General features: G+C 40.3%; 1 long non-coding RNA gene across 2 annotated transcripts in view; it reads left to right on the top strand.

The window, feature by feature from the left end:
* The first annotated feature begins 1,619 nt into the window (after positions 1–1,619).
* Positions 1,620–23,124, top strand: part of LOC126385210 (uncharacterized) — a 66,906-nt gene continuing 45,401 nt past the window's right edge. For both annotated transcript variants that reach the window (XR_007569408.1, XR_007569409.1), the window contains exons 1-2: positions 1,620–1,773; positions 14,079–14,146. This is a non-coding gene — a long non-coding RNA (uncharacterized LOC126385210). The remainder of the gene's footprint in view (positions 1,774–14,078; positions 14,147–23,124) is intronic.

Below are 23,124 nucleotides of genomic sequence, written 5' to 3'. Positions count from 1 at the left end.
TTTCCGTCTACCATCTGCCTGATTCCGTGTGAACGCAGCATTAGTTGTGTTATCGATCTAAGCAAAAATGTCACGTTTTTCTGGTTCTGATTCAAATCTTTAAATGTGCTACTTTTCTTGATCATATATGGCAATAAACTGAATATCTTTCGGTTCTGGCCTCACCTAATTTTACCGCCTTGCTCTCGTCTTGGCAAAAACTTGAAAAATATTTTAACTTTGAACGACAATGTTCGTCTACAATCTGCCTGATTCCATGTGAACGCAGCATTAGTTGAGATATAGCTCTAAGCAAAAATGTTGTGTGTTTTGTTGGTTATGTTTCAAATCTTTAAATGTGCTCCTTTTCTTTATCATATATGGCAATAAACTGAATATCTGATATCTGAATATCAGGTTTTCTCCACGCCTAATTTTACTGCCCTGCTCTCGTCCACTAAAATGATATCCCATTTGTCGTCTGCCGGATCCCATGTGAACGCTGCATTAAATGAGTAATCGATCTAACCAAAAATGTTACAAATTTGCTGGGTCTGTTTCTGCTTTTCGTCATCATATATGGCAGTAATTGAATATCTTTGGGTTCTTGCCTCAGCTAATTTTAGCACCCTGCTTTCATCTTGCCAAAAAATTTAAAAATATTTTAACTTTGAACGGCAATCTTCGTCTACCATCTGCCTGATTCCATGTGAACGCAGCATTAGTTGAGATAGCTCTACGCAAAAACGTACATGTTTTTCTGTTTCAAATCTTTAAATGTGCTACTTTTCTTTATCATATATGGCAATAAACTGAATATCTGATATCTGAATATCAAGTTTCAGCTTCACCTTATATTACTGCCCTGCTCTCGTCCTTTAAAATGATATCTGGTTCGCCGTCTGACTGATCCTTGTGAACGCAGCATTAGTCGAGTCATTGATTAGGTCTGTTTCTGTTTCTGCTTTTCTTCATCATAACTCACATTAAACTGAATATCTTTGGGTTCTGGCCTCACCTAATTTCACCGCCCTGCTTTCGTCCACCAAAATGATACCCCGTTTGCCATCTGACTGATGCATGTGAACGCAGATTTAGTCGAGTAATCAATGTAACCAAAAATGTCACCCTTTGCCGGTTCTATTCTAGTGTGTGGATTTCCTGCTTTTCTTCGTCATATATATCAGTAAACTGAATGTCTTTGGGTTTTGGAGCGTCGGTTGGATAAAGCAAAAAATGCAGATACCTCAAGCAGGACTTGGGAATCATAATGGGCATCTTTCGTTTTATTCTAACCTTTTTATAGACAAATGATTGATTAATTTGAAAAATAATCAGGTAATTAAAATAATAGCTCTAGTCACATTACAATATTACATATGTAATGGCATGACACAGATTTTGGATTTTCTGAACCATAGAATTCAGAATACTCACCTTTATTTTAGCAAAGCAGCCGAGACATTCTCCTAAAAAACTAATGATAAAAGCCTTTATTTCCTTTGTCACCCTTGAGTTTGAGGAGTAGGGTGGTGTGCAGGAGAGACAGGAGGGAGCAGGTTATAGGAAAGGGGAGGAGTAAAAAGAGGAGGGGGAGCAGCATGGGAGGGAGGTATGATAGTGAGAGGGGCTGAGACAGTAGCAGAGCGAGCCAGAGGCGGGGAGGAGGCGGCGAAGGAGCAGCTCTCCTCCTGAGTCTCCATCCCAGAGAAGACACAGAGGAAGAAGACGGTCCCGCCTCGCCCGGTGCATCCCAGCAGCTCCTGAAGTTAAAACCAAGACGTCCACTGTGAGGTACGTTACACTGTCTGTCTCCTTTGTGCCTCTCCTCCTTTCATCTCTCTCCTCGTCTTTATCAGGACTGTGGACCAGCAGCAGTCAGGCACTGGGGGTGTTAATAAGTAGTGTGTGTGTGTGCAAAGATCCTGCCGAGGCTTTTCAGCAGCAGGTTGCTCTCTCTCTTTCTGTGTGTGTGTGTGTGTGTGTGCGTGTGTGTGTGTGTGTGGAGCAAAATGGGGTCTGATTTATCAAAATGTCAGCAGCGATTCTGCTGAGATGTAGTTTCTTTGACATTTGAAGACCGATAACATTCCCTGCAATCAGACTCATTCTCAGCACAGTGTGACCTGATGTTACAAAGGACACTGAAAAGAGCTGATCACCTCAAAAACTTGGCACTGATTTTGTTTCTGTTCTTCCCATCTTTTTACTCACAGTTGGCGTGCAGCACAGAACACATCACTAAGACCTTGCCAACGCTTGTTTTTACTCCTATCTTGTTTGGTGTGAGATTTCTACAGTGATTCATTAGTTTCAAAATTCTCAGAGTGATTGTTTTTGCACAAATGCACACCTATTTTTGATCATTTCCTCTTGAATTTAACACCCCATGATCTCAATCTATTGTTGTAAATGGACATAATATACTGTACTATTACTTAAGTGTGAAGAAATAATGAATGAATAGTGTGCAGTGCAACAACAGTCGTTAAAATACGTTTCAAAATGTGACCAGTAACCCCATTTTATGTACTAAACTGGCTCCGCGGCCAACACACTGTCTCTATGACCTAAGTCTCCCCGAGTATCTGTCAACCACTCTCTTCATTAGTGCCATTAAGGACGCTCTAATGTTATCAGCCACATTGGCGGTATCGATCTGTTAACCTGTTCCCAGGGGAGCAATAGCCCAGACAAGCTCCCAAGTCTTCATTTTAAACTGTGCTCGCCACATACAGCAGATACCGCTTCAGAACTGAGTGGAGAATTATTGAGTGGACTAGCGCAGGGACCGTCTTTGTGCAGATGTCATGATGTCATACTAACTGGACCCTCTTCTCCTTCCTGGCTGCACGGGAGAAAAATGTCTTAACATTACTGAGGAAGTCAACTTGCCTGTCATTTGTGCTTTATGAGGATAATGCCAAGTGAAATTCAACAACTGAGCAGAGCATTGTGTTCTTCAGTGGTGTTGTGGTAAAGCAGTAGTTGTGCTTTGGCTTAATAACATATGATGTCATGTCGTTTTTGGCTGCTTTCTCTGACTTTTCAGCAAATTACTGTAGATGATTCACAAAGAGTGCGGATTATATTATATAACATACATTTAAAAAACTGAAAACACTTAACTTTTTGTAGGATTGTCCAAAATGTCATTGATTCAGCAAGTACTTCTGTAAAAAGACAAATGGGAGCTTGTTACGGAGCTTTTCGCTGCTTTGTTCCAGCTTGCAGTATAATTCGGCGTCTTAGTATTCCTATCTTGTTGAAGCACCTCATTATTAATTTTCAGCATGGATCTTATTCTTCGTGGCTCAAACAATCCTGTGCCATCGCTGAAAATGTCAGGCATGGTGTGTTTTGCATAATACCTGTTGATTAGAGCATAAAGCACAAGGCTATCCTGCTACGTGCCTCGATTGAGACGACATGTAGGTGTGATATTCAGCCTGTCATTTCACAGATTATAGACATTATCCTGCTGCTTATTAATCCTATGATTGGGGATTAAAATAGTTTTATGATAGATAACAGAGGCTGAAACTAACAGTTACTTTTCAGTTAATTTTCTTGATTAATGGTGGGGCTGGACAATATATCAATATTATAGCGATATCGTGATATATGATATATTAGGTATCACAATATCGTAGCTGTTTTCCTGCTTTTAAAGGCTGCATTTCAGTAAGGTGATGTCATTTTCTGAACTTACCAGACTGTTCTAGCTGTTTTATTATTTGCCTTTACCCACTTAGATATTATATCCACGTCAGTGATGATTATTTAGCAAAAATCTTACTGCGTAAATATTGTTTGAACGCACCCATAGTATTGATATTGAAGTGTTTGGTTAAAAAAAAAAAGAAAAAAAAAAGTGATATTTGATTTTCCTTATTGTTCAGCTGTGATTAACTGATAAATCTTTAAGTCTAAAATGTCAGAAAATAGTGAAAAATGTCAACGTGATGTCTGACCAAGCATCCCAAATCCACTGATTCTCAGTTTACTATCACAGGAGAGCTAAAAAAATCAAAATCAAAGCAAACATTGACATTTAAGAAGCTGTAAGCACTGAATTTTGGGCGTTTTTGCTTAGAAAATGACCATATAATTGATCGGTTATCAAAATAGTTGCTGATTCATTTTCTGTCGAACTTATCGATTAATCGACATCTTGTTTCAGCTCTATATTTTACCTTACATACTGCAAAGCAGTCAGAAGCGTGATACCCTTGCAGCTGTTGCAGTGTTGAGGTCAGCCTGTACTAAGTAGTCCTACAGTAGATGCATGTATTCATGTGCCTGTGGGCAGCATCTGTGTATGTGTGGACGTGCGCGTGGATGGCAAAGAAAGTATATGGAGATCAATGCAAGCAGCTGTTCTCTCTGCACTTCAAACGCCGCTCTGTTGTTGGCGCATCAACGCTCCGACAGGCCTCGCGCAAGGGGATCAAAGGCTAATGAGACAGCCATCGCACAAACGCACCCGGCAGACCCATGAATATTGATACGGCTCAGGAGAGAGATGGAGGCAGGGTGTCTTCACTCGCTCAACAGCAGCCTGATAAATTAAAGAGGGGGAACTGTACGATGGAAGGACTTTGGGGTTTGAAATATTGCCTGAATGTGTGGTCAGTGCTAAACAGGTCGACAGATCTCACTTAGATGTCTTAAAGGTGCCTCATATACCCTGTCTCTATCTATATTTCACACTAAAGATGCTGTAGGTACTGTGGCTGCCACAGTTACTTACATTAAATAAGTACAGCGAGTGCAACAGCACATACAGTACGTCCAAACTCCTACAACAACTCCCACGCTAGAGACAAAGTTCAGAAAGTGATAAGTGTATTGGAGTTTTTCAGGGACGTGATAGAAAGTCTTGGTTAAACAGAGCTGAAATAATTGGTCAATTTATCGATTAGCTGAATGAGGAGCAGTTATGTGTCAACTTTAAAGCCCCGAAAAGCTTATGGTCAAATCTTTAAAACAAATAGTCATAACAAAACAATTAAAGTTCATTTTTGTTTAATTCTTAAAGGATAATTATTCAGAGTTTAACACTTTAAAATCCATTTTATCTGCGCCATATGGTTTGATTGACCGCAACAAAACAACCCACCAACTGTCACAAGATTAGGATTCAAATGTTGCTAAATCCTGATTGGTGCATGGAATTTGTGACATCACCTTATACCAGCTGAGCCCCGCCCACTTATAAACCAGTAAGAAAAGCACTGTGAAAAATAGAAAACAAGAAAAAATCTCGAAAGTGAAACAGTAACTGTTCAAACGTTTGGTGGAAATTTTGTTTTCTTGTTGCACCTTAAAAATTGGTATTCTGGGCCTTTAAATTGAGAAGTACAGCCTTTTTCTGTTTCATATCGTTGTTAACGTTTGCATCATATGTGGACGGATGGGGATTATTCACAATCTAATAAACCATAGAAAGCCATCTCTTTTCTATCTTTACTGTGCTAATATTTCTCTTTATGCCTGAAAACAGTTACAATATGTGGAAAATGTCCCACTGGCCCATTTTAAAACCCAACATTCATTCAGTAAACGTTACTGCAGTCAGTAACCGAGGCGAGCCGTTTGTGAGCCATCAGAGTGAGGCTGATACAATATTTGTCTTCTGCTCTGCCTAATGTCTGCTACGACAGATACCACCGAGTGTACGATCGCCTGAAGGTGATATGCCCCCCACAACATAATGCATTGTGTTTCTTACCTCAGGGTGGTTGTGTTGTCTAGCAGCACTGTTAACCTCCTGAATGTCACCGGTTTGTTTCTCCCAGTGGTCGGCGGCTACATGACATGTTGAAATTAGCACCCTCTCCCGCATTATCTCTCTAAACATGGACAAGCATCACCACCTCCTGGGCAAGCTTATAAAAAAAATAGCTAAAACAAGCTAAAGGTGACATTTAGGATTTCACTATCCAGCAGTCTAAGTGAAGGTAAGGAACAGAATGAAATGTTTTTCTGGGTGGTATGTCATTTCAGCCCATTTCAGCTGTCAACTGGCAGGCAAATAGACACTGGAGGGAGGACAAGTACAGCGGCAGGCAGGCAGGCAGGGAGAGGGAGACTGATGCGGCAGGAAGGCCGTCCACAGTACGTGGGCGACTGTGCCTCTATCTTGACTTGGGCTCGTAAATCAAGCCTCCCCTCCGGGGGCCTATCTTCCATTCTCAGACCTTCACAACAGCTTGTTCTCCAGCCTGTGACGAGAGGGGCTGTTGTCACAGCAGCTATCGATCGTGTGGGATGAGTTTGTCGGACCGGGGGATTTCACCCATCTGAGCGTGGTCACTGAAGTGTCCCGTCTTGTCTCCGTGTCTGTCTGTGGGCTACATGTTCTGTCTTTTACGCCAAGTCACTGCCAGCTACTGTCAGCTGCATCTCAATGTTTCTTTTACAAAATAAGATCTCTGAGATTCCAGAAAAAAAAGTGAATGACAAACTTAAGAGAGGAATTGGAGTCTGTTTGGATAAGAGTATAACATTTTATAGACCGGAGCCTTTTAAATTTAATGACTTGTGTCTCTTAGAACTGCTGGCAACGCATCCAAGGTGTTTCCCTTCTTTCATCCAGTGCATGCTGGGACTGCTTCCAGACCCAAGTGGCAGCAAACAGAAATAAGTTTGGATAGAAATGTTGAATATTTACAGGAATAGTTGGACATTGAGAAGTAGTTTGTACAGAACATATGAAGCTACTGCCAGCAGCTGGTTAGCTTATCTTAGTATTAAGACCAGAAACAGGGGAAATTAACACTTTATATTGTATTGATTTAATTTACAGAAAACACCATGTTGTGTTTTTACAGTGAATTACGCTGTACTATTTTCTTGGCGGGGAACATTTGGCAGGCAACCACGGAGACTCCAGGAATTCATTTTTTACAAAGGTGGGAAAGTGTAAAGACGTACATTACCTTTTTAAAACCACCTACTGGAGATCTCATCATCATTGATTTCCTTTGATATAAGGACGAAGGAACTTACTCAAACATACGAGTAATGATCTGGACATCGAAAACATTCCTACTCTGCTGGTTCAACTGTGCCTGATCTAAAACCGTCATCTCCGGCCAACTTTAAGTCTCAGCTGCCAACGTAAATGAGTTAAACAAAAACATTAGGTACAGCAAATTCCTCCATTCATCTGGGAAGTGGTGCAGCAATGTAGAGTTTAAGTGTAAAGTACTCAGTAGACCAAGCCGTGCTAACAGAATGTCAGCAAACCTAACACGTTATCATCCCAACTCCTCAAACACCGCCCTATGTCAGTGGACATACGCGTCAAAATATAACGCACTAGGGACCCTCCTGCATCTGTTTTGCATGTTCATGAAGTGCATTTCCATTAACCCTAGAAATGCGCAAAACCTAAATATTGCAATAAAAAACTGGTAATGGAAACACCTACTTTTCAAAAAAAACCTCTCAAATATCGAGAAAAAGTTTTTACGCTCTCATGAGGTGGTTTTTCAGATGTGTCGATATAGAAGTATATCGCAACTGAGAAGATTGTCCCAGCTCGCAAGAGATTTGGAATGTCCATCTTACTTCCGCAAACAAAGTGGAGTCTCGCGGGGCGAGATTTTATGAGAATTACGGCTCATACGCAAAACACCTTTTAATGGAAACACCTGAAAGTCGCAATTGTACTTTGTCGAAACTTTAGAAATATCGCATTTATTTTGTGCAAAACTGTAATGGAAACGCGACTATGAATGGCGTGTCAATTCATGCTTGTCTAATCCATTGTGTCTTTTCAAAATACACTTCCGTTTTAAACAGGAAATGTAAAGTCTTTTTCAAACTGAACTTACAACATAGGTAAAATGCTTTGTTAGGAGGCTGATTTCCTTAAGTTTAGGCATCAAATACATGTGCTGAGGTGTTAAAAAACATAATGGTTTGGCTTAAAATTCACACGGGACACAAACGGCAGGTAAAAGTCCTGAGTTTGTTTGACCCATACACCTCCCCTCCCACCCGGACTGTCTCACTCCTTGAAGCCCTATTATGGTGGTGTTGCAAGCTGTTGCCGACTGCCGCAAAGGGTGCCGCTCTGCGTCCATGTCTGACACCAAAGTCCGCTGACAGAGTGGTGGTATATGATGACATGGGTTGTTGTCCGCTGCCTCAAAAACTGACACGCTTTGTGCGTGTCATACTGCAGCAAAAGGTGCCTTTGTGTGTCCGTCTCTGATGCCAAGATCATTGATGAAGCGATAGGGTTGACGAGCTGGGAGTCGGAATGGGATGGCAAACCAGTAGTACGCCATTGTTGTTGTTAACGTGCGGTAATTACACAAGCAACTATGGGAATTTGCAGATTGAGGAGATGATGAACAGACTGAACAGATGCACCTGAGAGGGCGTTTTAATAATCTTTTAGTGACTTAAAACTGTTTGTGTTTGGATGACAGGTCAAAATGTGGAAGAAAATATCCAAAAAATATCTGTAGACATGCAGAGAGGGCCCTTAATGCTAAGCTAGGCTAACCTGCTGCTGGCTGTAGCTCCATGTTACTGGAACAGATACAAGACAGGCATCGATTTTCTCATCTTACAAATAAGCACATTTCCAATTTAAACACAATACAAGCACAAAGATGTAGTCAGCCTCCGGATTATTTTTGACATCTGTAATCGTTAATTAAAAAAACAAAATTGACACAATGTAACAAAAATGGAAACACCTATAGAGGTAACAGACTCATTAATCATGTAACATTATTCACTGAGAAGACTTGTTGTAGTTTAATCTCTCTGGGTCTGTTGATTATTATGCCACACTACAATGCATATGCAAATGAATTTCGGATGATGTTCAGATACCAGTGTTTACACAGTGTGCTACAATGTTAGTGTGACTCAGAGTAAGCCCAACGCATAGAGGTGACGCCATGAATAATTCTCATTTGCAGTTTTTTTTTTTGGATCCGTTTGACCTGTAAAGCAAAAACATAAAGACGAATATGCTTAAAGAAAACCTTAAACACAATAAAATGGTTGCTCCTGGGTTCACGCCTGACTCCACTGACAAGATGGTTTAATGACTTCCTGGATGAGAAACAAAACTTAAATCAAATGCAAATTAAAATTTCTGGATCGTAGCTTTAAAGAAGTAGCAAAGTTTAACCCCTGCACAGTAATGGATTTCCAATAGCGTTCCCACCAAAGTCAGACTACTTTAAAACCAAGTAGTTAAATTATTCACCAGCGCTCGCTCCACAGTTTAAAAGCCAATTAGGTGAACGTTTCATGGAAGTCAGGGACAGGATTTGATCTCCTGATGTCATTTTCAATTCAAGAGAGAATAAATTACACAAATGTGACAGTTCCAAAATTAAAGACCCCGATTCATCTGACACTCCTGTCAGGTGAATACTTAACAAGATAAAATCCACAATTATGTGATTTCGGGTTTTTTTCACTCACATGCGCGCACACACACACGAATATAACATTTCCTCTTTTCATGTAGTTACAGTGAGAAGCAACACCAACACATATTTTAAATGCTGTTGTAGTTTAATCATATAAGACAGTTTTAAATGTCCGACAAAAAAGTTATTCTACATAGCAACCTAAACTCCTTTAATCACAGAGAGTTGGTGAAAAATAATAAAACAATTCGCGACAGAAATGAATTCTATCTCGCCAGTCCCAGAAGTGGTATGTAAATGAAAATGTATTGAAAATGATAATAGCGGTAATATTGCGCCACCATGTCACCAGTGCCTCCTCGTTCTTTGTCCTCAGGCAGTTTCAAAATATTTCTTCATCTTGTTTCCTCACCCTGAAAGCCTAGTTTGTGAAACGCCACCAGCGCTACACACAAGAGCACTCCCACTCAACCTCCCAGCCTGCTGAGAGCACTTGAAAGCAATTTTCTTTTAATCAAGTTCACTATAAAGGCCCCTCTGATGCCAACCTCAGCAACACTACCATTTTGTTTTTTCAGCTCCGTCGCTCTCTACATTATATTGATTTCTTCATGAGCCCTATGAAATACTGTTTACTGACATAATGAGAATTCTCTTTGAGTTTATTGCTTTTTCAGGACAGATACAAATATACGTGCACACTTAAGTGGAGGCCCCATTTTTCAAATATTTGCATCTACTTTTTGGCAACAAATATTTTTTAAACAGAACCAGTGGTACCTAATCTGGACACAGTTTTCTACATTCCTTCATTAATATTTAATACAAAGCTGAAAGTGAATTTAAGCTTTATTTTCTTACTTACTTCACCCAAATATTCAAATAAATATGCCTCATGTTTTCTCCCAAACGCTCAATTTGGAGCTTTCTGCTAGAAAAAGCTTGTAATGGAAAAAGACGCAAGTTGAATTAGTTTGCTTTTTGTTTTAACCCAATAGTGATTGATAATATTCAGAGCTTTAACAAATGTAAAAATACATTATAAGTTTAGTAAAAGTCCTGCATTTCAAACTATTATCAGCAAACTGCACTTTTAGTTTTAAGAAATACTCATTATAAGGGCTGAAACTAATGACTATTTTCATCGATTAATCTGCCAGTTTTTTCCTGGACTAATTGATCTATTGAATAATAAAAAGTACTGAAAAACACCCAAGAACATTTCCCACAGCTCAAAGTAACATCTTAAAATTGCTTGATTTGAATCAAAGATGTTTTGTTGACAATCAAATGATGAAGAAAAACATTAAATGCTCACTTTTTAAAGGCTAAAACCAGCAACAGTTTGGCATTTTTGCTTGACTGTTCATCAATTATCACAATTGTTGCCCATTTATTTTCTTTGATTATCTAATCACAATTTAGTTGTTGCAGCGCTACACATTATGTTATTATTGTTCATTGAATTGCAGCTTCTTTTATATGGTTTTTGGCCCAACACAGCAAGGGGCTTCAACTAGACTCTACTTTTTTGTAAGGAGTCACGAGCCCAAAGACCCCGACACACCAAATGAAGGCCGACTGTTGTGTCCCCTCATGTTGCCTGTGTCTCGGCCACTTGAACACACACCGCAAAGACCACGGCCAACAGCCAACAAACACATACGCTTTATGACTGCGTGAGAGGTAATAACTCTCCATACCAGCAGATGGCAGTAGTCTGTATTTGTCATTAAAAAAAGGGGAAACTGGATGGATTTAAGATGCTAGTTTGCCAATTAGCACATTGAGAACACATGTTGGAAGAACAAAGGATATTTAAGGATATGTATCTGACTTCACATGATGAATGACTGTTATCAATTAAAAACTACTCTTAAATATCGTGGAGTAGCATAAAGTAGGATAAAATGGAAAAATCAAGTGTGTCTCAATTGTACTTGAGTGAATGTACTGAGGTACATTCCACCCATTTAAACCTTGTTCTTCAAAAGACAGGTGTGACTTTTTTTAGTAGGCTCAGCACAGCTCACCTCATGCATTTCCATCCATCCCTGATGTCCTCAGGCAAAAAAGTTTCTGCTGTATCACATTAGTGACGAACATATTTTATATCCACTTAATAGTCACTGACCTTGGGAGCGATGCTCCGAAGTGGATGTGTGTGTTGCCCTGCTGCATAGTTAATTCAGGCAGTGCCTCAACAAGAGCACCTTGTTTGATACGTCGTGAGTGCAGACATGTGCTGTTGTGAACAACGCTGCACTGAGGCGGTAAAATACATGTGAACGATGTGTGTTCAGTTCATTTATTCGAGTTGAATCAACAGAATACAGATCAATGACAGACTTTTTTTCATCAACTTAAAAACACTGAAAACTGTCAGATCAAATGTGTGGCAGCCAAGGCCTTTTAAGTCAGAGATTTTAGAGCCCCCATCAGGCAAATTAGTGTAGTTTTCAAAATCCTGAATGTCAAAATGTGGCTTTTTTCAATGACAGACTGTCCTGGCTATCTAATGGAATCTACTTAAACTTTTTTGACCTTAACAGGAGTAAGTTGTGAAGTAAAAATACTGTAGTAAAGTAAAAATGCCAAAAACTGCAGTTCCTCTAATGGCCACTTGAGGGTGCCTCCAGAAGCAAGTCAATCCCCATAGGCCCCCATGTTAAAATGCTCAACTTTACTGCAGAAATAAACATGTTTACAGCCTGGTACAAAAACAGTTTGGTCTCTATAGTTAATTTCAACATTCATGACAACCGTGCAGAGGCTGAATTTTTAAATAACTCAACCATTTGCTTTTTGACTTAAAGTTAAGCATAATTAAGGGCAGTGCTGCCATGAGTGACAAGCTGTCTACCAGGCGCCTCCACAACTCCAGCCTCTCATCTGAATATGGTCACTTCTGGCTACAAAAAACCAACATAATGATGGCTCGAGGCTTCAGAATGGGAGTCCATTGGGTGATGTGACAATGGCTACATCCATTATTTTTATACAGACTATGGCTGAATCCAAAAGTCCAGACTTCACTGCACTTGTGGACTCTCGGACGTTGGTGCGGGGTACATTCCAGCAAGTCTGGGCGTGCTGAAACCTGTCCAAATCCAAAGTTCACAGCTCAAGGAAAGTTTGACAAACATAAACTCTACATGGATCAAAAATTTATAATAGAGTCATAATTAATCTTGGTTGCAGTTCTAGTTGTACGGTCAACAGTTTCTCAGATGTTTCTTTTATAGTATTGGTCTATGGGGAAAATGCTTTTTGGGCCACAGGGGATTTTAAAATACCGCGAGTGGCCACTGAAAAAAATGGCTGCAAGGGGCCTGGTCTTGCTCCTGTGTAGGAGATGAGTGGTGGGGTCCTTTGCACATCTGTGCCCAGGGGCCCATTGTCTCATAAATCGCCCATGAGTCTATTGAACATGTGCAGGCTATAGCGGGATTTATACTTGTGCGGCAGACCCTACGCCGTAGCCTACGCCATTGTGAGCATTTATACTTGTGCAGTAGTGTGTCTGTGTCACTCTGCAGTTACACTTCCAAAACACTAGTTGGTGGTGGGTGTCTGTGTCTGTGAAATGCTGTAAAGTTGAGTTGATTCAAAACACACCTGAAACGCACATTAAACATGGCTTAATAGAGACAATTTCAAACACGAACACACAAATTGGCTTCACTATAACTCGCAGCGTTCACAGACAAAGCACTTGTCTTTATGGACACATTTTCCCCACAAATACAACATGCTAACGTTATTAGCACAAGCCTATGGCATTTTACATTGTATAAATTAGCCTAGCAGCTAGCGGAAACTTCCTCTTCTCATATGAAGCCAGGGACAACAGCAACATTTAACAAAGGTGACTTTACAAAATTCAGCTCCATTCCAAATCACAACAACTGTCTTATACTAAACACGTTTTCCAAACGAATATGTTAGCATTATTAGCACAAGCGTATGGCATTTTACATTGTATAAATTAGCCTAGCAACATGGTGTAGATTACGGCGTAGGCTCTACGTCGACGTTGCTGGGACGTTTCCACGGCAACGAGTGAAACAGACTTGAGGCCTGTCTGTCAGCGGCTTGCAGTTAATGCCTTGCAGATTTTACGTGATGACAGTGAACACATCACAGTATACACAGCTGATTCAAGCGATATCATCACCCTCAACTTGACAGCTCAAACAGTGTTAGCAAACAGTTGCATGTTAGCATTTAGCAGACACAGAGCGACATTAACATTATTTGGTGTCGTGTTTCTTTCCACAAGGTGAATGTAAGTCTAATGTCCACACTCCTTTTCGGTCTGTTTTTTGTCACCAGCTTGTGTAAAGAAAATATCTGACTCTTTAGCTGTTAAATGCTAATTCCGCTAGTTAGTGGCTAGTTGTGTTCGCTGCTGGCTAGATAAAGTACCGTGTAGTCGTTGTTTTGGCCTGCTGCGGCCAAATATTACAATATGAGAGCAATGTGAGTGAACCAAATCAGTAAAGCAGTTCATAGTTTACCCAAACATTTTATTGCATTAGTGACAAATGTCTGTTGAAACTCTGAAACTCTGCCCTTGCAAATATATCTGCCTCCAGGCTGAAGCAATCATCATCATTCAGTCTGGGCATGACTGTTCCTCTCACACTGAATTTCTTGCTGTTTTCCTTTTGTACATCTTGTCTTTAGGTCAAGAGGACATGGTGTGCCGTGAAGTCTGTTAGCAGAGACTGAACCTCAGAAGACTGAACACAGAGGTGAGCCTCACTACTCTTTCAGTCTCCTGTCACAGATTAATAACAAAGATCCTTGAAATGATGGATGGTAGCCCAAAGTTTAGCTCAGACATTATGAAGTTAGAGCAGTAATCGATGTGTAAAAAATGACAAGGCAAGTGTATTCATGGTGTTTCATAACCGTAGTGCTCTGGTCATGGCTTCAAGGTTTCAATTCGGTACTCACTTAAAGATGATCTAACGTTACTGCAGAAAAGAACAGAATGAAATGTTAAATCCAAAAAAGATATTGGCAAGTTTGATTCAACACCACAGCAGGCACTAGACATACAACAGAAGAGCAGGTGGCGGAGCTGCTTACAGCGCAGCCAAACAAACTCATGTTGTTTTAATAAAGAGGTCAGTCAATAAAAGCCGCAGCCACAATCTGATTTCATGCTGCACACTGCGGATGTAGTCTTCAGCCGGACACAGTAAACTTGGTTACATTGCTGATGAGTTGGAGGTGCGCTGTTGCTGCTCCTTCTCATTTCATTACTCTCTGAATTACATAAATCTGACCTGTTGGCCAAAACAATGCAAAAAATGTCTTTTTTTGTAGATTGTGGTAAGCACTAAGTGTCTGAGTGCTTCACAGTTAAAGCCACCATGTGGTTGGGAGGGAGTCGATACAATGCATCTATGCATCTAATATTTTAAGTCAAGTATAAATTTTGATTATTGCAAAAAACAAAGTAAACCTTTGGTAGCCTGCTAGAATGATAAAATAATTTTATTGTTCAGCAAATTAGATACATTTGTGATGATTGAGGAGAGATTAACAGACTGAAAACTATCTAATTATATAAACAGATGTTGCTAATGTTTGGGGACACAATTTGCAGCTGAAAAAAGCTAAAAAAAATTGCAGTATATCTCAGTATATGTTATTGCAATACTTAGCGTATCGCAGTGCATTAAAATCGCAATAATATTGTATCATAACAAACATATTGTGATGATATTGTATAGTGGGATCTCTGGTGATTCCCAGCCCTAGTGTTTAGACAGATGATCACTTTAAATGTGAAGTGGCTGGATTAATGAATGTTCATGTTTGCATTAGCGGTAATGTCTCTGATACACAGTTAGGAGAGTGAACAGTAAACACTGGGGCTGTTTCCTAAGCCCTGTTCGCACAGGACTAGTATTACCAGGGGACCTCATGAGATTTAGAAATAATTACCCCCCACACAAAGTCTGTATTTTACCTGAATTTAATGACCATATATCCCGGATATGATGCTGAGGGTCATTTGTTACTCCACTCTACACAACACAGAAACACCAGTGTTAAGCTCTATGTTTTTAACAGGCTTAAACCAACCAAACCAATTCTGCCCAACGTTCTCACGTCATCCATCTCATCATCTTTTGAGAATACACTCTTATGATTGAGCTTGCTCATTCTGCAAACGGTTCTCCGTGCTGTGTAGTGAGATGAACCTCCTGCACCCAAAACGCTGTCGAAACTTTCATTTATAATTTCCAACGTAGCCGCCATAATTCTCGACTGCGAAAGAGGCAGAAATGAGGTGCGGAGAAAACAAAACACCTTGCAAAAAATAAATAAATAAATAATATATATATGACCCCAAATCATAAGATGCTGATTCTCACAGCACTACTATTATCCCTTGATAATGTGATACTGTCTTTGGCAAAATATTGTAGGTAATTTGCGGTGGAATGTTTACGTGACAAATTACGCACCGGGCAGATTCACATGGGATTAACGTCACAGATGACCTCTGCAGTCATTACAAATTGTCAGAGGTCCCCAGGTAATATTAATCCCATGCAAATAGGAATTTAAAAACAGTAATGCTGGATTATGCGCTTCACTGTTTCCTATGAATCGTGCAGAAATGGCGGACCCTGCCATTAACAATGAAGGCTACTAAAATTAAAGGCAGGTAAATACAGAATGCTAAAAACATAATAGAACATACATAATGTCATGTGGTTCAATTTCATTGAATGTATAGCTTTACTTTTACACATAGGTGTAGATTTTGAGGGGTGATGGAGCGGATATGCCCCCCTCAGTATTTAGAACATGTGCATCTGTCCCCCCCAAATAAATTGATGCAGAAAAATTCACCACAATGCAATAAATTAAGTGATTGATACTCAAAATTTTCTGGCGGAGGACCCCCCAAATCCCTGTTTCATATATGTCCCCCTAAATGTTAAAACAAAACCTACATCCTTGTTAATACATACTATACATTCATTGACTTCATCTGCATATTTGGACACCCTACAGTGTATGGATGATCAGTTAAAAATACATAAACCAAGTGAAAAAGGTGAGAAACTTTAGAGAATGGCGATCAATACTCAAACTGTAATCCTGACCCTGGACTTGGTTGAACTGTTCTTTCTATGAATTTTAAAGTGGCTACACATGTAACCATCGGAGAAGCTGCACTTTTCTCTTCCTTCTTTCACTCTCCTGCTGCTGCATTGATCCCCAAGAGGAGACCCTGTAGTGCCCATACAGGATTGAAGCCATGTAGTCAGATTTGTACGCTGAGAGCTTTCGGCAGAGTAGAAGCAAAGTGACTTCTGCCTGCAGAGACTCAGACTGCAGCAATAATGACTTTTTTCCTACAGTATACAGCCTTTACAGACCCAGTAGACATTTTAATTGAACACATGAAACAAAATGAACACTGTTGTTGACTCAGATTCAAGTAAACAATAATTTGGCCATTAGACGAAAAATATTGAAATGAAATCTATTGTACTGTATTATATGTGCAAAAACAAATTTAAGCACATTAAAACACTCCATAACCACCTCACATGCTGTTTTAAAAATGGATAAGATTATATACAAAATGGTTAAAATTGCCATACAATATATAATCTACTAATCAGGAGGTAATAGTTTAAATAGAATACTGTCAAATAGATCAAGTATGGAAATTACATCGCAGCTGCCTAATGTGCTTTAATGAAATCTCAAAAAGAAGCACTTTAAACAGGCGGCACAAAAGGTACTTTCACCAATAAAACTGAGAAATGAATAAAGCCCTGAAACACCTTTTATATTAGATGTTAAAGTGAATTCTTTGTGCTGCAGAACTTTGTGAATCTAAGTGGAAACAAAATAAAAGCTTAGACATTAATAGGTACATTTCCTTGGCTTTTTCCTATTTTCAGCTCCAATCTTCTGTTTCAATTTCCTATTCTCTGTGGCCCAGTTTATATCCAAAGAAAAAACTGCAGTGCTGCAAAAAAACCTGAGGTGATTACTTTGGCTAGCTGTTTGTATCTACCTGTTGCAATGATGATGATGGTATACAGAGCTCAAGTTGTGCAACAATAATGCAGAGTTGTGCAGAGTTCACCCTCCAATCTGTGTTAATGAGAAGCCTATAAATGCAATCATGGTGTGCATTCAGGCGGCATATATATCTTCAGCTCTGAGGCACAGTGTAGAGGTGCAGTGAGTGTCCAGCGGCGCACCGGGCCACCCACCCTGAGGTAGTTATACAGGAAAAGATGATGTGCCTGGAGTGGAATATTTGCATCTCAGGACATGATCTTAAATCCTGTGTTTTGTCACAGTTTTAATGATGGTACCCTCGCTGAGCTCAGGTTGCATCGTATCAGCGCTGACCCTGGTGGGCTGAATTCTGGTGACACCTTCCAATCTGTGTTAATGAGCCGACTCCGCTCTGTCTACGGGTCACGGTGATATTTACAGAAACCGTTGTAGCGGCAGATATCCACGCCTCCCCGTGGCGCTCCCTCGCCTCATTTGCATAGCTTTCAGACTTCCCTTTCTCGCTCTCCCTCTTTCACCGCTCTCGCTGTGCTCCTCCATGATCGACAGGCTCCTTCGCACTTCTCTTCAGTTTGTGTCGCACATGTTAATTAAAGCCTCTAATTAGCTTTCCCCACTAAAAGGCCGCATTAAATCAGAGTTGGAATGGCAAATGATTCCTGGCATTAGCATAATTGTGTTTTTGAAGTGTAAAGATTTGGGCATTAGGGATGCTAGCACGCGTTTTTGTTTCAGTGATTTGTTGTGTTTGGGGCTCAGGGCCCATGGGGCCACTGGAGGTTGGCTGTGTGGGTTTAGGGGCCCCAGGACCCTACAGGGGCCACACACTAATGAGGCCTGCTCCTCTCTGATGGAGCAGATACAGGAAAAACAAACCTGTGATGCGGTACCCTCAGGTGGTCCTGAGAGCCTGGCAGAGCGGAACAGGACGCTCGTGGAGTATGTGTGTGTGTGTGTGGGTGGGTGTGTGTGAGAAAGAGAGAGAGAGGAGACAGAAGGGAGATAAAGTTATTACTATTTTTATTATTATATTATCAGAGATCGGCATGTACCATGCCTTTTGCCCAGTGCATGCTGGGATTGGCTAAAGGCCACAGTGACACTGAACAGGCAACAGAAAATAGAAACACGATGAAAAGCTCGACTGAATGTAATGATCAATATGCATATGTTCACATAGGACCATGTAAAAATGATGTAGTGACACAAGCTCTAAAACTGAATACAGTGTACAACAGAACACTTTAAAGCCATTTCTGACCTCATCATGGTGAGATGTTGATATTTAATTCTTACCAATGTTGTAGTTGACTTCTACAGGACATGGCAAAGTCCATAGCTTCATGTAAGACACTTCACAATTTACTATTTTGATATATTGTGTACAGGATTACAGTAGTTCAAAATTGTCATTCCACACAGGAAGTGATACTTTTTTTATCCCGGTCATCAGAAGTGCAACAGGGTGCAGTTAAAATTTTGGATCTTCTGACTAGGGCTGTAACCTGTGGTGGACATTAATAGCTTATTAGTGCAGTAATAGTATTATTTTTCCAAGTAACAAGTAATGTAACAAATTACTAAAATCTGAGTAATATTATTACAGTTACCCCAAAATTAAATAACTAGTTACAACCTTACTTTTGTTGTCAACCCCCTACTGATTTGAAACCCAATAATCATCTGTATAGATTCGTTCCATTGGAAAAAAACATGACCTCAAACTCAAATGGCCATATTCATACACTGGCTAAACAGACAAAACTAGATTTTTATCGTGGACAGCAGACCACAATCAACAAACAACAAGAAAAAAACAAATAAAGCTTGTGGCTGGATACGTGGTGAATGAAATGTTGCCTATTGCTGTGATTTTTTTTTATGCTTCCCATGTTTAGACGGATCCTTGGGTACATACCAGTCAAAAGCAACAAATGACCCCCAGGCAAAAATCATTTGCAAACCATCTAGCCTTAGCTGCACTTACGGGAGATTACCACAGAGATTTACACAGCAGCACACATGCAAAGTGTGACTTTGGAGGAGACTTTTACAGGGTCTAACAGAGAAGTAATGTAACAAGTAGTGTAACGAATTACTGTTGACAGGTAAGTAAAGTGGTAGAATTACTTTTCTAAAGAGTAAAGAATAATAAATTACAAGCCCAACACTGGCTGCAAGTAAGTTATTTTTGTTGTCGATTATGATGGTTACCTTGATTAATTGATGTGTTGTTCAGTCTATGAAATGTCTAAAAGGGTGAAAAGTATAGAGTATTGAGTTTCCCAAAGCCCAAGATAATGTCTTTAAATGTCTTGTTCTGTCCACAACCTAAAAATATTCAGTTTACTGTCACAGTGGAGTAAAGAAACCAGAAAATATTCACATTTCAGAAGCCGGAATCAGAGAATTTTGACTTGTTTCTTAAAAATGTACTCAAAACAATTATCCAGTTAGTTGGCAGTTAATTTAATAGTTGAAAACTAACTGATTGTAGCTCTAATTCATGGGAAGGTGGAATAGGTGTGAACCACAATGTCTTTTTTTAGGAAAGTCAGTGTTCAGATTTAAATTGCAATTACTAAAACACTATCAAACCAGTCTACAAAGTACAAGTACAAAGGCTTTTGATTGATCACAAATAATTTTGCTCGATAGTCGCAGTGTTTCCCCTACAATGCCTGGCATAGGTCCCGTCGGACCTATGCCAGGCAAAAAATCATAAACAGACGGAGGCTCTCATCGCTCTCCAAAGCCTCGGCGGCTTCCCTTGAGGCCTCTGAAAACACTACGCCATTGAAAGTCGGAGGTTTCGCTGAAAACTGAAGCCTGTAACCCCTGGCTGGCAACGGTTGTAAACACCCAGGGGTGAACTGCGCATGCGCGCCATTCTTCCTCTTTGGCCTGGGGGGTTAAAGCTCAAAACTGGGGCAGCTGCGCTCTCTTGCGGAAACAGTCTGCACTGCACTCTTTTGTTTTCTCTCTTTTAAAATACTCGCGTATCAATTAATCGATAATTGATCGTTAATTTTTTTGATGATCAAATACTGAATTTTGATCGTTTGCCTGTAACTAGTGACAACGTACCTTAAAATAACTCAGTTAATTTGGTTTCACACGGTTCCGGACACCTGTCTCCAAAAGTAAAGTCCTGTCTTGTTTGACCATCCACCAGTCCAACCTGCCTCCTTACATGGACTTTCGCTCTTTATACTACTTTGTCCTTTACTCCTGTCAGCACATTGGTCACTTGATTGCAGCCTTACTGATTACATGGGTTATTCTTGAATTACTGGCACATGATTACATAGGTTTTATATGAATTTTGGTGTATTACTTTTCAAGAATTATGTACAAACCACGTGTAAGAACAGCCTATGTAAATGGTAATTCCAGCCTAAAGAACTTTATATGTGTCCATCAGCTGTATTGAGACGTTTCCATCCAGGTTGAATTATTGTAACCGTATTAAAATTGCTATGGTGACTTCCTTGTTAGTGTTGGTGAACACAGCCTCTCAAGCCCTTGGTCATGTCCTCCATTACAGTCTGATATACCTGAATTTACCGGTGATTAGTGCTGTCCACATCCTCAGCTTCCAGACATGACTGAAGCTGTCACCATCCCATGAATCGTGCCTCGGGGTAGACATGATGTACTTTTCAGGAACTTCCTCTGGGCAAACTCGCTCGCTGACTGCTGTGGCTAAATTATTCAGGGTGAACTTGTCTACCCAAAGGCACAGTGGTGGAGCAGTGACAGTTTGGGGGTTGTGTGATAGCTGAGAGTGTTGTCATATGAGTTATTATTGAACCAGCCAGATATACCACAATGCAGCATATTCCCGCTCCAGCCTTGAATCTGCTCCAGGCATGAAAACCCATTAAGATGCATAGGAGGAAGCAGAGTTGAAGAAGTGATGTAAGGAGGAAGAGGCTGCAGACTGAATTATCACCACTTCTGCACAAGGCTACTTTTAATTTGATTAATTCTAATTAAATAATTTTGGTGTCAGCAGTCAAATCATTTCAGTTTCTTGAAAAGACTGCAGTTGATTACATAAGGACATGCTGCCGTATTCCTGAGGTGGCACATGAAATTAGGCGGAATAATTTTTTTAATGGCACAAAAGAGCAGCGATATGTGTTTTTACATGTGAGAGAGGGATACGAGGGCAGAGATACAGAGCAAGAAAAAACAGCAGAAATAGAGAAAGTGGGGGAGGAAGGAGAGAAACAAACAACAGACAGAAAGTGGGAGAAATATGGAGACTGCAAGCAGCGCCAGACTCTGTTTGGATGTCTAACATTCATTATGTCTGTTTCACTGGTGCTGGTCGTCAAAACGCAGTAGGAGATCTCAGCCAGTCAGCAGAGAAACCAAGGGCACTGCCAGAGGCTTGATTTACACAACAAAAACACATTTCACCCTGTGTGACCAGGACAGGACTTTTTTTTATGTTTGTCGAAGTTTTGCCAAGTATATAGGGTCTGCTGCCAAGAGGAAACATTCCTGTAGTACGAGCTGTGATTGTTGGCCGTTGTGCTTCCTCTACGTCTGCGCTCGTTGCACCTGTGCTGATTGGAGATCCAACTTGTGATGTCAGCACGTGTTGAGTTCACCCCAAAGTCAAAAATACATATTTTTCCTCTTACCTGTAGCACTATTTATCAGTCTAGACTGTTTTAGTGTGTTGCACACTGTTGGAGGTACCGACCGTAGAGATGTCTGGCTTCTCTTAAGTATAATGGAACCTGATGGCACTCGGCCTGTGGTGCTCAAAGTGTCAAAAAATGCATTTAAAAAAAACTCAACAGCAATGTCTCTTTACAGAAATCATGACCTGGTTACTCAAGATAATCCACAGACCTTGATGTGAGTAGTTTCATGTAGGAATTACTTTCTTTCTTTCAACCAAACTACACCAGCTAGATGTATCACTGTGCAGAAGGAAGCTAAATCTACTCATGGCAACCTATCCCTATACAATGGTAGGGGTGTGCCGTATCAACTTGTTCACGGTAATGCCGGTATGATTTTTAAAATCATATGAAAATTCATATCGTGATACTCATGATATTTCGGCTTGTTGACATATTGACAGACTGTTACCCACGGCAACAAAAAGCATGGCAAAAAGCGAAATGAGGTTTTATGAACAGCCCCGGACTTCTCACTCTTATAGCAAGTTACCGCTCAGAGGGAACTCATTCAGTGGCTCCTCTGGCAGCAGCACAGGGTCTCTCCCTGTCCTCTCTCGCAGTGCTCACATGGAAGTCGGTGTCGTCAAGTGATTAAACCTTTGGTAATGTAGACCTATGTGACGCTCGTGGCTCGACAAAAAACTACATATACACTGAACAAAAATATAAACGCAACACTTTTGTTTTTGCTCCCATTTTCATGAGCTGAACTCAAAGGTCTAAAACATTTTCTATATACACAAAAGACCATTTTCCACAAATATTGTTCACAAATCTGTCTAAATCTGTGTTAGTGAGCACTTCTCCTTTGCTGAGATAATCCATCCCACCTCACAGGTGTGGCGTATCAAGATGCTGATTAGACAGCATGATTATTGCACAGGTGTGCCTTAGGCTGGCCACAATAAAAGGCCCCTCTGAAATGTGCAGTTTTGCTTTTAGGGGGGGGGGGGGGGGGG

This window comes from Epinephelus moara, chromosome 23 (assembly GCF_006386435.1).
Source record: "Epinephelus moara isolate mb chromosome 23, YSFRI_EMoa_1.0, whole genome shotgun sequence".
In the NCBI taxonomy this organism is placed as follows: Eukaryota; Metazoa; Chordata; class Actinopteri; order Perciformes; family Serranidae; genus Epinephelus; species Epinephelus moara.
This window is presented reverse-complemented; position numbering and strand designations above follow the sequence as displayed.